The sequence below is a fragment of the Brachyistius frenatus genome, unplaced genomic scaffold (assembly GCF_029030835.1).
Source record: "Brachyistius frenatus isolate BFR_SWC_R1_liver_20210118 unplaced genomic scaffold, ASM2903083v1 Contig_14, whole genome shotgun sequence".
Classification (NCBI taxonomy): domain Eukaryota; kingdom Metazoa; phylum Chordata; class Actinopteri; family Embiotocidae; genus Brachyistius; species Brachyistius frenatus.
The window spans coordinates 2,445,777-2,462,785 of record NW_027210613.1 but is presented as its reverse complement, the minus strand read 5'-3'; the positions used below and the strand labels follow the sequence as shown (position 1 = coordinate 2,462,785).

Sequence of the window (17,009 nt, the reverse complement as noted above, 5' to 3'; positions counted from 1 at the left end):
GAGGAGAGGAATGAGATGTGCTGCTATGGCAACATGTGATACAGAGACAAGGACGGGAGAGAAAACAAATGCAGTGTTATTGCACTGTATACACAATAATGTGAGGAATTAGGCCTTATGAACTAAAGCCTAGGTCTTTAGTCTCCTACAGTCATGTGGAATATCAGAAAAAATGTCAAGGAATTTTCTCATGAACACAAGTGAGGTGGATGAAATGCCACAGACAAAGCTTAGCCCTGCCAAACTGAACCTCAAATAAAACTAAATCCTTACTTACATTGCACTGTTGTCAATCTCAGCATGAAAATAGTGAGGGAATGAGGATGTCATGGGGTGAGTCTACATGAGGAACAGACATCTTTTTTCAAAGCTGGCAGTGAAAAGGATTAGGAGGTGACAGTCTGGGCAAAGTTGGTAAATAATTCTGTTCCAATAGAGACCGGTCAAGCCTCAAGTGCTCATGTAAGAAAAATCTAAACTTGGGAACAAAACTCAAACCATGAGCATGAAAACATGCAGCAGCCAAGAAACACTCAATCTGAGTTCATCTTGTACATTTTATGATTTTTCTGCAGCTTCTAAAAGAAACTGCTATTATACAAAAACAGAAACCTGACATTTCAACAGCATTTCAAATTTTTGCAATATCATTTTGGGTTATGGTTTGTTTTAAACCAAGAAGCACATGTCTCAAGCAAAAGCAAACAAAGAGATCTTCATCATCTGGCATTCACTGCAGCCCGTTGCTTTGGCAACGGGAGCATCAGGTGAATGGTTGAAAAATGTCATTAACGAAAAAACACCAAGGGGCCTGCTGTCTTCTCAGACACAAGGAGCTTGTGACTTGGATATCAGACACAAGTCTCCAAGCTAAGTCTCACCTCTATTTGAGATTCCACAAAAACGATATGCTAAATACAAGATTGTGCCCTAATCTCACGTTGGGAGGTAGGCCAGACTCACTATGGCACTTTCATTTTCATTTTAACTGAGGAGAGCAAAAGGGTAGATGTTTAAGGCTTCACCGTCAGGCTAAACATGGAACAAGAATTTTTAAAAATTCTAGAGGACAGACATCATAATTTCAACATGTGAAGGATACATGGTAATTAAAACATCTGGCAATTTGACAACTGCTTGCAAAAAAATATGCAGTTGATTACAGCTCACTGCAAAAGCCGTTTCTCACTGGAATATGGTGTGAAGTGACAGGGATGTTAATTTTTACAACACTGTATTATACTTATTACATTCAGCTTTCTTTTTTTTTTTAAACTGGAATATAATTTGTACAGAAAGAAAGGTTTAGAGTACCACCTTAAACCCAAAGAATAGCATATGTATTTAAGCAGAATAGACATCTTACCATTTTTAAAATCTAATGCATGTTGGGCTAAAATTGAAGGATTTTACAAGTGTAGGTAGGACTTGGATTAAAATATATAATTATTTTGTGTCAAAGGGATTCCAAATTCATAGAAAACATCATCTACTATTTGGCCCCATTTTTAGCCACTATTATCAGTAACAGTATTTGTTTTGACCGGTCATGCTAATGGAAGATGGAGCTTTAGCAGCCATTCAAAGCTGAAGTTAAATTACTTGACATGAAAAGCATTTGATAGATTTGTTCGCAGCCTCTTCAACTAGAAAACAACATTTGTGAAGTGTTCAGAGAGCCAGAGCAGGCAGTAAGTTCCCGTCTAAAAAAAACATTCATAAATTCGATTGAGGGTTATTCCCAAAATAAGAAAAAGTCATACAAAAATAAATTTTGTGCAGCTCTATGAAAATACCCTGCAAAGCAATACAAGTGTGACTCAGACAGAAACCAAGTGTCATGTATCCGTACTGGATCCAAAGTCAACCAAAAATGTCTGAGCAGCTATAGCGTCCCCTGTTATTTGATCAAAGTAAAAACCCCAGTGGCAAAAGAATGAGTGTGTGTGCCTGGGAACAGTGTGCCAATGATTGCGTGGACAAATGCAGCCTTTCCTTCCACCTCAACACCCTACTTCAGCCCTCAAGGCAGCTGTCAGACATTCCTGCCATCTGATTAGTGTGTTACGTAGCAGCGTGCCATAGAGAGGAGAGACACACAGGAATGATGTACCTCTATTTGTCTAACTCAATGTCTGTCTCCCTCCATCTGTCTCTCCCTCTGTGTTGCACTCTGTCACACTAACTCTCAGTTTCCCTCTTTCTCATTGCATGAGGTTGTTTATTCACTGTTACTTTTCCTTTTCCTGTCCCACCAGTTCACCATTTGTGTCGCTTTGCCTCTTTGTTTGTCTCTGCCCACCTCTTCTTGTTGCCACGCTGCTCTTAACCTCTTTGTGTGACAGAATAAAGATCAAACGGAGACGGAGCAGGGAAGACACCTTAAATGTTCCCAGTGATCTTACCAAGTAATCAACAATTAACTGTCTGCCTTTAGTTCATCGTTAGAAACAGCAAAATAAAGCCTGTTTCTTACAAAGGTGAATCGTGGTCTCTCTGCTGGCCGCCTCTTTGAAAAAAAGATGAAAACAGCAGGGGATAATTAACACACTTACTTTGTACTGACATAAATCATTACAGATGCCCCAGCCGCTGACATTTCATTTTAATAGTTGCAGTAATAAAGGTCAAATCATCCTATCAATTAATTCTACGTTTTTCTCTAACTAGTATGAGTGAAGAATTTTCAAAAAGCATAATTTCCTGAATTGCACAGGAAAATGTAAAACAGAGAAATCCTGGTGAATGGTCAGAACATTCATATCCTTCACCCTCTGATGAGTGCACTACTCTTCATACAGTATCATACCATCTTTTCCCACTGTATCATTCAGCTGCCAGGACCTCCAGATTAGACTGGGTGCCAAAGGCAGGAAAAAAAAAACTGGAATAAACTAAAAAAAATTGTAATTAGCTCACACGTGTATATGGGGCATTCCTTGATTCCGCCACCATCTCTGCTCTCTGCTTCGTAATTCTGGTATGTTTAGGTAAAGAGAAAAAGACAAATTATGAAATCAATTTACCTTCGATTCACATTGTATTTAGATGGCTCAACTTTGTGTGTTCTTTGTGTTGTGCTGGTGAACTATAGATGTTTCCAAGAAAACAATTTACTCTTCACTCATCAAAGTCTTTGCTAGCCAAGACTTTTCCGAAGTTTAAATTGTGCAGCCTGATTTTGTGAATCACCGGTTTGGAATGCAGATGTAATTACTAAGAATTTAGGAAGGACCTGAGTAGTGAATTTAGGAATAGAAGGCACACTCCAAAGATTTATTTTCCCTCACGTTCTCTGAGCCCTCAAATGCATTTTGTCAAACTCCATGTGGGCTGTCACATGACATGCTCTTCATTTTCACAACACCATTTTTTATAAGAAAGACCGTTGGGGTCTTGGTCACCTCCATGATAAGGGCTCATTTACTCACTTTGGCCAGCTGGCAAAATTTAGGAAGAGTCCTTGTGATTTATAACTTCCATTTTACAATTATCAAGACTACTGTGCTCCTGGTAACACTTCAAGCTATGGTTATATATTGATACCCTGATGTCTACCCACAATTTCATCATAGATGGCTTGGTTTTTGTCCTGTCTGTCTGTCTTTTGTGCAAGCAGGTTATTGCAACCTAGTTACATTTTCAAGTTTATCCGGTTCTATTGTTTGTATAAATACGTTTTTCCTTGTTTGAAGGAAGTGGGTTGGGTGGATGGTTTTATGTAACGACTGACCTGACTGCGAGAGACTCACTTCCGTTTCCACCTGCAAGTTGGAGTTTAAACCCCCTTTTACTGTTGCCATGACTATGAAAGGATGCATAACTTTAAGGAAGTAGTAACCAACGCACAGCACAATCTAAGTTGTCATTTTACCCCAAACCATTATCTTTCTAACCAAGTGTTTTTTGTGCATAAAACTAACCAGGGCACTAATTTAGGCATCACTACTGTGGGTCGTATTTGATGGTCAGAACAAATGACCTATATGATGGTATGGATTGGAGGACATGTAATTAAAGGAGGCATAATGCACTTGACCACAGAGTGCCACAGAATGCTGAATAGTTTTTCATAATTTAGATATTTAGGTTGTTAATCGCAAACAGGCTAAATTTGCCAAATTTGTCAAAAACCTGTCAAAACACTTGGTAATTAAGGTTGGTTAACTGAAGATAGAAGGGCAAAAATGGCAGTTCTATCTATTACAAATTCAATTACTACACAAGTGGGCAAAAAGTGAAGAGGTCAGTTTCAAATTCACTGTAGGTCATCTAGGATGGAGCTGACAAAGGCTGGAGCAGATAAATAAAGTACTACATTGCTGTTAGTTCCACATTTATTTCAGAGAAACCTCAACCTTTGTAATATCAAGTTTGTTTTGTTTTTGATGCAAAAGTCATAATGAATCACAAAGCTGACAAAACTTAAGACTTAACTCATTATGGTTTGCTTAAAAATGGCTCAAAAGTCAAATTATGTATTTCCATATATGCAATACTGTTTATCAGCTCATTATATCCTTGAAATACTGCACACTATTTGGCTACAAATGTATTTCTTTGGTATCTGAAGCAGCATTGTATTTATGTGCCGCACATGCACTCTCTGCACGAACACGCAATACAGACCTAACAGGTTGACTCTAATGGCACCACTTGTTGCATGACTAGTATTGTTCACATTGCAGGATTTTATTACAGGATATAGCAATAAAGTAGCACTATATAGAACACAGGTCAAGAGTCACAGATTTTCTACCACCTATATCTCTATGTGTTCACTGAAAAGTGATTCATAGTGTTATGGATGGTAAAATATGTAGGCTAAATGTCAGGCTAAGTTGTTGACCTCTGTTATTTTTGCATTTATCTCCTCTGTTAAAATACTGTTATGATTCATGTATGAATTGTAAACTATGCTGACCACTTCACAGTCAAATAAAAAGGAATGTTGTACATTAAGAGCTTACAAGCACAAGAAAGAGTCGAGTCAGGGTTCTCCCGAATGATCAGTCGACTCTATGGCTTTGAGGGAGCAAACCAAGCTGGGACACATTAACTGTGCATTTACCATGAGGTCCACAACAGTTATTTGCAGTGTTTGTTGACAAAGTTGTGTATCCCACTTTGCTACAACATCTTGGTCAGATAATGTGGTTTGCTTTACTGAGCAGAGTATTTCCAATCAGATCTAGTTAAGGACAGGACATCTGTCCTGCTAACCAATCCCACACTGAACTAAACGAAGAAGAAATGTGCATCTCCACTGGTGAAATAACAGTTTTACAAGCGATACCATGATTACAGCGAGTTATTAATGTGGATGTGTATTTTGCAAAGCAAAGCACTGAATTTCAAGGTGTTTTTGAACATTTTATCTCGAAAGTTTAAAGAACTCTGCAAATTGCAGATATTAAAATATGGCTGAGTATTGTGTGCAATGTGCTGTGACACTAACAGCGTCTCTGTAAACCAATGGTAGAATTTTGTTTGAAATGTACAAAATCACTGGTATGCTCTCTTTAAAAAGACTTTCAATAGCAACCATCTTAAAAATTAAACTCTCAACTAAATTGATCAGAATTGAGTATCCCTGGAACTTGTGGTCTCTTACTTTGTTCTGGTCTTCAACAAATGGAAGACAGCTCAGTCAGTTTGAAATCAGGTGTCTGACTCAGCCAGTAAGAGATATTCCACCTCTTCACCCTGAAAAGCTCTTTGGTTTTCTTTTGCTCTGTGTTTATGGTTGTGGTACTGCTGAATTATGAGATGTTATCCAATGACTTTTGATGCATTTAACATTTACTTGGAGAGGTGTTTTTTCTCTACACTTTTCTTTGTTCATCATTCCACAGAACTTTGCTCCAAAACTCTACCAGTTTTTGCAAACTGCAACCCGGCCTTTCCGTTTCTGAAACAGACCAGAGGTTTGCATCGGCTGGTGAATCCTCTGACGTTGTGGTCATGAAGTCTTGTCTTGATTGTTGACAAGAAAACATGAACGCTGCATCCTGCAGAGATGATTGACTTGCTGAGCCGTCATCAATGGACTTTTCTTCTCCTTGAAAATCATTTTTCAGTCATCCACAAGACTTGACCTCCTTATTCCACCAGGTCGTTTGCCCTTTTCTGGTTTTCCTGGGTTGCACCTGCTTTTTAGAATGAACCCAACCGCTGATTTCAACTACCTCGCATTTTTTTGTCTCATAATCATCTTCCGCACTTGCAGGGTCACCTCTTTGCTCCTCATTCTGACAGACAAGTAAATCTAAATGTCAACTCTCAAGCAACTCTGAGTCATGTGCGAGCTCCTGTGAACTCACATTGAGATTACACAGAAATGCCCAGCTGCATAATGGCTTTACTGTTTTTCTTAGCTTACTTTAGAGCACTTGCAGTTGGGCCTCTACACCACTGGTCAAAAGTTTTGAGAATGACACAAATATAAATTTTCACAAAGTCTGCTGCCTCAGTTTTTATGATGGCAATTTGCATATACACAGAATGTTATGAAGAGTGATCAGATTAATTGCAATTAATTGCAAAGTCCCTCTTTGCCATGAAAATTAACTTAATCCCCCAAAAAACATTTCCACTGATTTCAGCCCTGCCACAAAAGGACCAGCTGACATCATGTCAGTGATTCTCTCGTTAACACAGGTGTCATGCTGATTGAGTTAGAATAACAGACTGGAAGCTTTAAAAGGACGGTGGTGCTTGAAATCATTGTTCTTCCTCTGTTAACCACGGTTACCTGCAAGGAAACACGTGCAGTCACCATTGTTTTGCACGAAAAGGACTTCACAGGCAAGGATATTGCTGCTAGTAAAATTGCACCTGAATCAACCATTTATCGGATCATCAAGAACTTCAAGGAGAGAGGTTCAGTTGTTGTGAAGAAGGATTCAGGGCACCCAAGAAAGTCCAGCAAGCGCCAGTACCGTCTCCTAAAGTTGATTGAGCTGCAGGATCAGAGCACCACCAGTGCAGCTTGCTCGGGAATGGCAGCAGGCAGGTGTGAGTGCATCTGCATGCACAGTGAGGCGAAGACTTTTGGAGGATGGCCTAGTGTCAAGAAGGGCAGCAAAGAAGCCACTTCTCTCCAGGAAAACCATCAGGGTCAGACTGACATTCTGCAAAAGGTACAGGGATTGGACTGCTGAGGACCGGGGTAAAGTCATTTTCTCTGATGAATCCCCTTTCCGATTGTTTGGGGCATCTGGAAAAAAGCTTGTCCAGAGAAGAAAAGGTGAGCGCTACCATCAGCCCTGTGTCATGCTAACAGTAAAGCATCCCGAGACCATTCATGTGTGGGGTTGCTTCTCAGCCAAGGGAGTGGGCTCACTCACAATTTTGCCTAAGAACACAGCCGTGAATAAAGAATGGTACCAAAACATCCTCCGAGAGCAACTTCTCCCAACCATCCAACAACAGTTTGGTGACGAACAATGCCTTTTCCAGCATGATGGAGCACCTTGCCAGAAGGCAAAAGTGATAACCAAGTGGCTCGAGGAACAAAACATCGACATTTTGGCAGGTGGACAAACAAAAACCCACAAATTCTGACAAACTCCAAGCACTGATTATGCAAGAATGGGCTGCCATCAGTCAGGATGTGGCCCAGAAGTTAATTGACAGCATGCCAGGGTCAATTGCAGAGGTCTTGAAAAAGAAGGGTCAACACTTCAAATATTGACACTGCATAAACTTAATGTAATTGTCAATAAAAGCCTTTGACACTTGTGAAATACTTGTAATTATACTTCAGTATACATAGTACCATTGGACAAAAAGATCTAAAAACACTGAAGCAGCAAACTTTGTGAAAACCAATATTTGTGTCATTCTCAAAACTTTTGGCCAAGGCTGTATGTGTTAAAAGGGCTATATCTCCCGCAGTTATTATATATTGCTTTAATCCCAAATAATGTAGTATACATCATTATATTTCAAACTGAATGCGTTGAAGTACAGAACCTGGCCCTGAAAAACAAAAACTGGACAGTCTGGACTGTATCTCTATCAATTACACTATAATGCTTGGATGTCCTCTGGGCAGGTTTGTCAGACGATGAAGTTGTTTCACAGTTTGTCAGTGGCCTTTCAGAAGTAGGCTGAAGCTTCTATTCTGACATGACACTCTAATAGAAGTGCTGCTACATTCAGCTTCATGTTAACACCTGTTGTCAAACTACCGGCGCTACCTCGCCTCGGTTACTGAATTTATTCAAGAAGGAAGACCACATTTTAAAATCATACTAGACACAAAGCCAGTCAACAAAGGGTTAAAACACGAGGATATACCCACCGCAGCATGGCTTCTCCTATTCTTTCACATTTCAGATTTCAGTGCCTTCTACTTTGAAAGGCTATCCACCGGACCAACAATTGTATTTTCAATCTGCAAATGCTTTAAGAAAAATTGGTGTTTTAATCAAAAAACAGATGTCTAATTCTGTGGAATGACACAAAATCATTTTGAATGGGGATTTTCTGACTAATGTGCCAACCAATAAGGCTAACATATCAGGCAAGAGTTTAATAATCCAAGTCAATATTATTCCTCAGTAAGATTGGAGGAACTGAATTTAGCACATAGTGTTCTGCTGTGTCGAGACGCTTTCCATCTCCGGGTCGCTTTGACTCATCTCTTTCATCGTAGGAGGAAAACTACACATACTGTATACACATACAAGTATACATACACAAACCACAGAGACAGGACCACTGCTGAGACACTCCATATTCTGTTAAAGGTAAGCAAGCAGTATTAATGTCTAGATAATGTTTATTCTCAATTTACTTGGTGTAAATAAAGCTGTTGCTTTTGTTCAAATCCCATGGAAGGGACAACAAAAACTCAAAAACATTCTAATATAAAATATTAAAATACAATAGCAGCTCTACAATTAACAAGTTTCCAAATGACTGTCACTCAAAGTACCTGGAAAGACTTTTTTTTGGAGTTGAAGACCGTGACAAAGTGCTCACTTATTCACAAGCTAAAGCAAGAAAACAAGACAGTGTAGCCAAGTTACAAATAAAAAAAATAAGCCTTTATCAACATATAATTAGATTTGTGCTTGTCAAAGTAATTTCATAATGGCAGCAGCAATAATGAGGAGACTATTTATGCCGGGCAACAGTGGAATAAAAGGCTTTATTACCCTAAATCTCCTCGCCTCTACTACCCTCAGCATGTAATTTTGGCACGATAATGAGTCCTTCAACCCGCCATTCTCAGACATGAGGGATTGAACATAATGTAAGTGCAGCACCGTGTGAGAGGGATGGGGAAAAACTTCACAGAGCAAAGAGAATACGTAGATCAATGGGGACGCACACTAATCAGTTCCATCACGGGTATGTCGATTCTTTTTCATGTTGAAAATTCATTGTCGCCTTTGTCGTGTTCCCTTCAGAATTTCTGCCTTAATTAATTAATTAATTAATAGCATTAATAAATTAAAGGCCTCTTTAATCTTGATCAAGGTTTCTATTTATAAACACCCTGTAAGAGGAAACGAAAAGCTGAGAACAGCGTTGCCTGTCATTATGTTCACCTTCTTACTTATTCTAAAAACACCTGTGCAAACAACACGCCAGCAGGTGTTCGAAGGAAACAGAAAAACAGGGATAACCAGAAAATGAAATAACTTCAGATGATCCCAGATGGAAATAAGCTTCTTTCAGAACAAGTTGCTGGAGGAGAGGTTGGGAAAGTATGTGCTGCATCTTACTCTACAAAGTTAAACAAAAGATAAGAAAACACAAGGTAAGAAAGTGTGTCATTTCCTCCTTCCCAGTGATTTTTGTTTTTGGAGGGAATTAATTGTGGAAGAGCAGGAGTTCTACTCGCACATACTCTGGGCCCTAGAGGCACAGCAAAGACTCATGGAATTATCATTTTCTGGCACCACAGAACATAGTCCCACATTGTGAGAAAATCCCCCACTTGGAAAAAAAACTAAAGTGTGACTAAAACACAAAAGAACAACATTGCTATTTAGAAATGCGGGTTGGATCAGGAAAAACCCATCACAATTTGAGCCCTTTGCTTTTGTCTTATAGTGAGAATTAGTTATACTTTTCCTCCTCCTCTCTGAATGGCAGGATTAGTTCCATGTTAATTTAAAAAGTCTCAGCAAAATACCATCTCTGATTTGTTGCGTTACAAAATGTTAACCCTGTATTATCAGTGATGGCTATTAAAACATAATAACTTGATAAAACACATAATCCTCTAGAAGGGTAAATATGACAATATTTTGTGGTCAAGCATTGTCCAATATTACCAAGAACAACAAATCTGAGGAATCCTATTCTGCAAATGTGGCAACACATCAATAAAAACATTTTTGTACTACATACGCCCACATTAGCGCCACTCTAATTTTATTAGGAAACATCGATCTTTTACAATAATCTTTTCAAATACCACATATCCCTGATATATTGTCAGTGTTTATCCTCTAGTTCAAGTTCTCTCATGTAGTTTCTTGGTTGAGACCAGAAAATCACCAAGACTGTCATCAACCAGTAACATACGACTTCATGGGTTACAGTGTTGATCGGAAACACTGCTGGTGCATGTGACTTCACATTGAAAAACAAAATATCTGTGCATTCACTTGAAATAGTTCACTTCAGCTTGTTTAATTTGACTCCACAGAAAAAACAATTTTATGTTTATATATTCTTTAGGTATTGTGTAAATTTTTATTTTGGATTTATAGCATGTCAGTAAAGAATGCCTTGGTAGAAGAATTTCATTGCAGAGTGCCCTTGTGACCCCTCGGTGGAAAACATGTACAGTACATATATTTATTTCCCTACAGGCTGACTATAAAATGTTGGTAGATAACTATCCTGCAAACGCCAATCATACATTCTCATCAAAATATTGATTCTGCAAAGCCACCTTTTTGACATTAGCTTGGTTCCGTTTTCTCGCACTGCATAACATTTCAGCCTTCATCTATCGCACATTTTTGAACCAACATCTCACTTCAGTGTACAGTTGGCAGTACTGTGGACAGCCACACTGCATTGAGAAAAATGCATATTTAATGTATTTAAACTACGGTTTTAACCAGAATCGTCATCGTGCTGCTGACAAAAATAGATTTAGCTCACGCAACACTGCACACCTCACTACCACCGTGTTTCCCTCTCCCTATCTCAGCCATCACTGACCACTTACACAGCATGGCTGGTGCAGCAGTAAAACACTGGAGAAACGAATCAAACCCAACATACTAAGCATTCTGAAAGTACAATGATCACTTTCTGCTTTAGATTTTACAGTAAAAGGTGTCCACTGAACATAGCTGTGTTTGGCTATTATTGTGAATTGCCCATGTAGATGATGAAAACCAGGTTAAAAGTTGATCTGAAGCTACATTTACATCGAGCGTCATTGTTTCACTCGTTAGAACAACAATCTCACTACAGATACATGTAAACACCAGGCTGCATCATCACACACTGATTAACTGATATTTGCCATAACATACTTATGAGAAATCTATCATCAGTCATCCATCGATCAGTTCTCATTATTGTTACACATAATATTCATAATTATTCGGTCAACTGCCCTTCCCTTGAGGATTAATACTGTTTATGAATTCCAATCATAATGATGTGATCCCACCATGCTAACGTTAATATTATTGTTGTTTCCAATTATAATTCAAAGCTTAGAATAATTCATCTGATAATATTTAGTTTGAAGTAATGTATGACAGTGAAACGGACAACATTGCTCTGATACTTTTGTGAACTTGCATACTTTTACCATTTTGCTATGTCAGAAAATAAGTCCCTGTACCAGTCAGCCCATTGATGATACATTCCAGTATATTCTAACTAAATGATTACAAATTATTCCAAACATTAAAATTGGTGAATGTATAATGTTCTGCTATCTACAGAAACATTTGTAATTCATTAATCATATCTAGATTCAGTGAGGTCATTTAGTTTGAATAAAAATGGAGTTTAGTGAGAAGTCTATTTATTTCAGACTATTTGCATGCTTTGACAATGGGTCAAGTCCAGCATAGTGAATTAGTTTGGTGAATAACAACAAATGTTTATTGCAGTCTGAGCAAACTACAAACCCCCATCAAATTCAACTACATAAAGCAATGACTCTTCCTGCATCACTGTTAGGAAGAGAGACATCCTATAATCACAGAAAAGTTTCAAACTGAGCATATAGATGCTACCAGACAATAGCTGAACAGCAGTAACCAGAATAAACAGGCCCAACAGACAATTACTCATCAATATTTTCTGTTATGTAGCAACATTGATCCCAACTTTACTGTAACCTCTCCAACTTTCCTCACATCGGCATACAAGCACAGCTGCACTTTACAGCTTAAACAATTGGTCAGTTTATCAATTAGCTGAAAGACAGAAAATTAATAGCAACCATTTTGATATAATCAATAAATAATTAAGGGTTATTTTAATGAAAAAAATGTTAAATTCTCTGATTCCAGCTTCATAACAGTGAATATTTTCTGGCTCCTTTCATCCTCGTGATAATAAACTAAATATATTGTGATTATTGACTGTTAATCCAGACAAATCGTGACATTTTAGGCTTCATTCACCTTTAGCTTTGAGAAACACTGGTCGACATTATTCTCAAATTTCTGAAATTTTAAAGACCAAACGACAAATCAATTCAAAGATCAAATATCCATCCATCCATTATCTATACCCGCTTTATCCTGAACAGGGTCACGGGGGGCTGGATCCTAGCCCAGCTCACTTAGGGTGAAGGCAGGGTACACCCTGGACAGGTCGCCAGTCTATCACAGGGCCAACACTTACAGCCAGACGGAAACAAAGACCATTCATGCTCTCATTCACACCTAAGGGCAATTTCTAGAATCACCAATTAACCTGAGACGCATGTTTTTTGGACGGTGGGAGGAAGCCAGAGTACCCGGAGAGAACCCACGCAGGCACAGGGAGGACATGCAAACTCCGCACAGAAAGTCCTCAGCCTGGATACGAACCCGGAACCTTTTCGCTGTGAGGCGACAATGCTAATCACTGCACCGCCCTAAGATCAAATATTTAACATATTCATCAATTATGACGATAATTATTCATTTCAGCCCTCCTACACATGGAGCCTGGGAAAACTCCGCTCTATCGCAATCATATCACAATGAAATTAAATCAGATTAAGTTCCGTCAATTAGAATAATTATAGTCAAGACTACAAACACAAACAATCAAGGCAACACAAAAGCAGAACCACTGAAGCGAAGAAAATACAAAACCTCAGGGTGTGTGGGGTTATCTTGATAAAAAGAAATCCCATTTTGTTTTGAATATTCCCAAAAACTAAATAATTGTTGCTGTCATTTAAAGTGACAGTGGCTTATTCAATAACAAAACCTTGTGATTGTAGGGTTGTTGTTTTTTTTTTTATGTAGCCGTTTACACCTTGTCCAGTTTTAAGATAACTAAGAGGAAAAAGAGAGACAAGAAAAACCTCACTTGAAAGATGAGACTGGGGAAGGAGGATGACAACAGTCCTGACGGTTCAGTCTCAACTAATCAGACAGCAGGGCTGTCCACTTCTGACAAACAACTTCACTCTCCAGTGCAGCTGCTGTCACTTTCAGCTACAGTATTTACACCCAAATCTACTTGTACCAACTCTACCAACTTCCACTGAACGTCTACTGGCCATTTCAACTGCAAGAAGTGAACTGAGGCACCTTTAACTGAAGTGAAACAATAAGGTGCACACATAAACTGTATAAAAACGCCACAAACACAACACACAGGAGTCCTCAGACACTGACAGCATGACAGGGTTACACGTGGTGAACTTAAAACAAATTACCTAAAGTTTACACACGCTCTGATAACAATGCAAAATTTTCATATAGGCTACATGTCAACATTATCAAGCAGACCAAGCAAAATACAGCGACTAATCTTAATAAGCTGAATGAATTTTATGGTTTTGCTTCAACAAAGGGTTAGGGTTAGTGCAAAAAGTGCAAAGTGCAAAAACCCTGAAAAACAATACAGTAAATAGGCTATATCATCATAAACAATTAATATAACTTACTAAATTCGTTTACAGACGTCGAATTGAAGCTTCGCTACCAGTCACGTCTTCTACACACGTGTAATTTCAGTGACTAATTACTATTAGTTGAGTACTTGAATCGTGCTGCGTTCATGAATAGTGGGAAATGTGGGTTTTATTCAATAAAATACACCGGGTCCTTAAATTCTACATTTGCAAACCAAAATTACCGACTAGTTTGGAGACAATACTTATTGTGAAAATTGAGTTTGACAGTAGCCTAACTCTGAATTTTGTTTGCACTGAAGTAAAAATTCTGGCATTGCAACACTACTTAGACTTTACAGCCGATACATTTAAGTCAGTATATAAAGCAACATCAACACCATCGGCCTGATTTACTAAAATCTCAAATAACGAGTACTAAATTGCTGTTCCTTCCAAAAGTTTGCAATTTTTTTTGTGGGTGATTTACTAAGAGTATTTGCGTCATTGAAATCAGGTGCAAATCGCTGTATTTAAATGAAGGGTTTGCGTGTGTTGAAGTGATTCCTGCAATGGAAAACAGAGCGACCGCAAAAGACAAAGGAAATCTGATCCCATTGAAATTAAGAAATATAAATATGGCATGAACAAAACGCTTTACAGGAGATTATCAGCAAGGAAGTCAATACTGTGGGAAAAACAAAAAGGCGAAAAATAAAAAGGCTTTGTTAGAAAACTTCGGCAAATAAAAGAGGATGAGATCTTCTAACAAACACCGATCAGCAGGTCCAGCTCTTTCTGTGATGAGCAGGTGACATTTCATTTAGTGCCACGCGAGTGCTCAGGAACTTTATGAAGTCACCTGTGAATTCTGTGGGACACATTCAGGACCTGTGACAGCACACCTGAATAACAGGACTGGGTGGGATATCCAAGCAGCGTTATGCTGGAATGACCCAGAGGCAGAACAATGCTCAGTAGTAAGACGTTTTTTAATTGATGGTATTTCGTGGCTCCTCCTTTTGTTGTTGGCTGTCAATCATCATTCAGTTCATTCAATAACTCAGAAATGTCATCACTGGACAAACGATATGTCTGAATATTTTTTGCCTCTGAGATCTCAAAAATGTTTCCACGGTTGTAAAACCACGTTCTCTATGTATTCTTTAGTTTCCTGCGTGTCCTTCTCACCACAATAAGAGCAGCCTTCTCTCCAGATTTGTATACCTGATTTAATACGTTCCTTTCAGTCGTACTAAAATACTGACGCAATCACTTCTCTTATTTCTACTTTCAGGTTTAGTAAATATCGTTGCGGGTGCTAAATTGTTCTATTTGCATGTCCTCTCACAGTATGTTGCACCTTCAGGTAGAAACGCCCAATATTACATATGCTTGCAGGCAAACATGCAAAATGGAAAATGTGTGTTAAATTGCACATTTCAAAGACGCAATCCTCCCTGTACGTCGTTAGTAAATCTGCTTGGGCATTTTTTTTGCGGGTGGTGAGGAGTTTGCAGGTGATTTTACATACTCCAAACGTTTAGTAAATCAGGCACCATGTGTGCTGAAATTTAACTTAATTTACTGACATTAAAGAGTCATCTGTTTCTGACAGGCTTGAGCCAATGTTTTGTTTATAGGGCTAAGTATTTTAGTTTGGTTTAATTTAAGTTAGCCTACTTATTTCAGGAGAGTAAAATATAAAAGTAAAGACATAGTAAAATCAGGAATTTCTCTATAATTGATTATAGACTTGAAATAGACTTGTTTAGCTATTTAGAACAAGAGTTATATATAGCATGAGATCAGTAAGTGATGAGGAATCAACCATTATGGTGACAAGCCTTTCATAAGCCTGACCTTGAAAACCACATTATGCAACCTAATCTTTTAAGCATCAGAAGTGATTCAGCCGCTAAAGTATCAACAATGATTCAGCTCTTCAATTATTCCCCTCAGTGCCACTTTCTGCTATACATCCTTCACTGTATTAGCATGTGACCTCGGCCCACTTCCACTAAAGTTGAGCCACAAAAATTAGCCAGGAGACATCATTTGGTTCCGTCTTTCTGAGTGTTTGACAGTGAAATGCTGGACCACACTTTCACCTCTGATGGAGCATGCTTGTGAATATAAGTGGATCATCAGACACTAAGATGTCTTTTAAAAAAAAAAAGAAGCTTTTGACAGTTTCAAAAGCTGACGTGTGGATCCACACTTCTGTATCAGCTCATCCGAGAGATAATCTTCTCATAATAAACAGTGCACTTATCGATAAAGAATGGGGTTATTTTTTAGCAATTTGGTTTGACAAAGAACATTTTTAATCTTTGTGATTTTTGAATGATTCTTTAAAGCAGGATATGTTTAGAAAAGTGGGAAAATGAACATCCTCAGAATACAGTGCAGATTTTTTTTATAAATCATACTTCCACCTTTTTAAAATACATTTACAGATTTACAGATCTTCCTTCATTAGGCAAGTCAGTAATGACTGACTTAAAACGTTCACAGTCAAATCAGTTTGCAAGGTTTGGTGGGTTTGACTGAGCTATTGTCGGTCATAGTATGCTAAATACAAATAAAAATCCTTGAGCAGTGTGTCCCGAAAAAAGCTAAGAAAGGTGTACTCAGAGGAAAATATTATTATTATTAGGACCTGATCCATCAGTCTTTCTGTCTCTGTACATGCATGCGTATTTAGAGCAGAGTTTTTTCACCAATCCCTAATTATATATTGCACGTTCAGCGCAGTCATCTAAACATCAGTTGTAGCATTTTTACCATTTTGGGGAGTGAATTTTTTTCTTTAAACTCAGTTAATAAATTAAATTTACTTTCAAATCTGAATCTGCTGTCAAAATTGAACACAGCATGGGCCAAATAATTCTGTTAGAGACAAATACTGAGGAGGCAACATGAAAACAAAGCAAAGAAACATCTGAAAAAT

At 38.3% G+C, this 17,009-nt stretch overlaps 1 protein-coding gene across 3 annotated transcripts in view; it reads right to left on the bottom strand.

The window, feature by feature from the left end:
* The window catches only part of LOC138617846 (CUB and sushi domain-containing protein 3-like), a 229,538-nt gene that overhangs the window by 196,709 nt on the left and 15,820 nt on the right, over positions 1 to 17,009 (bottom strand). The window lies entirely within an intron of this gene.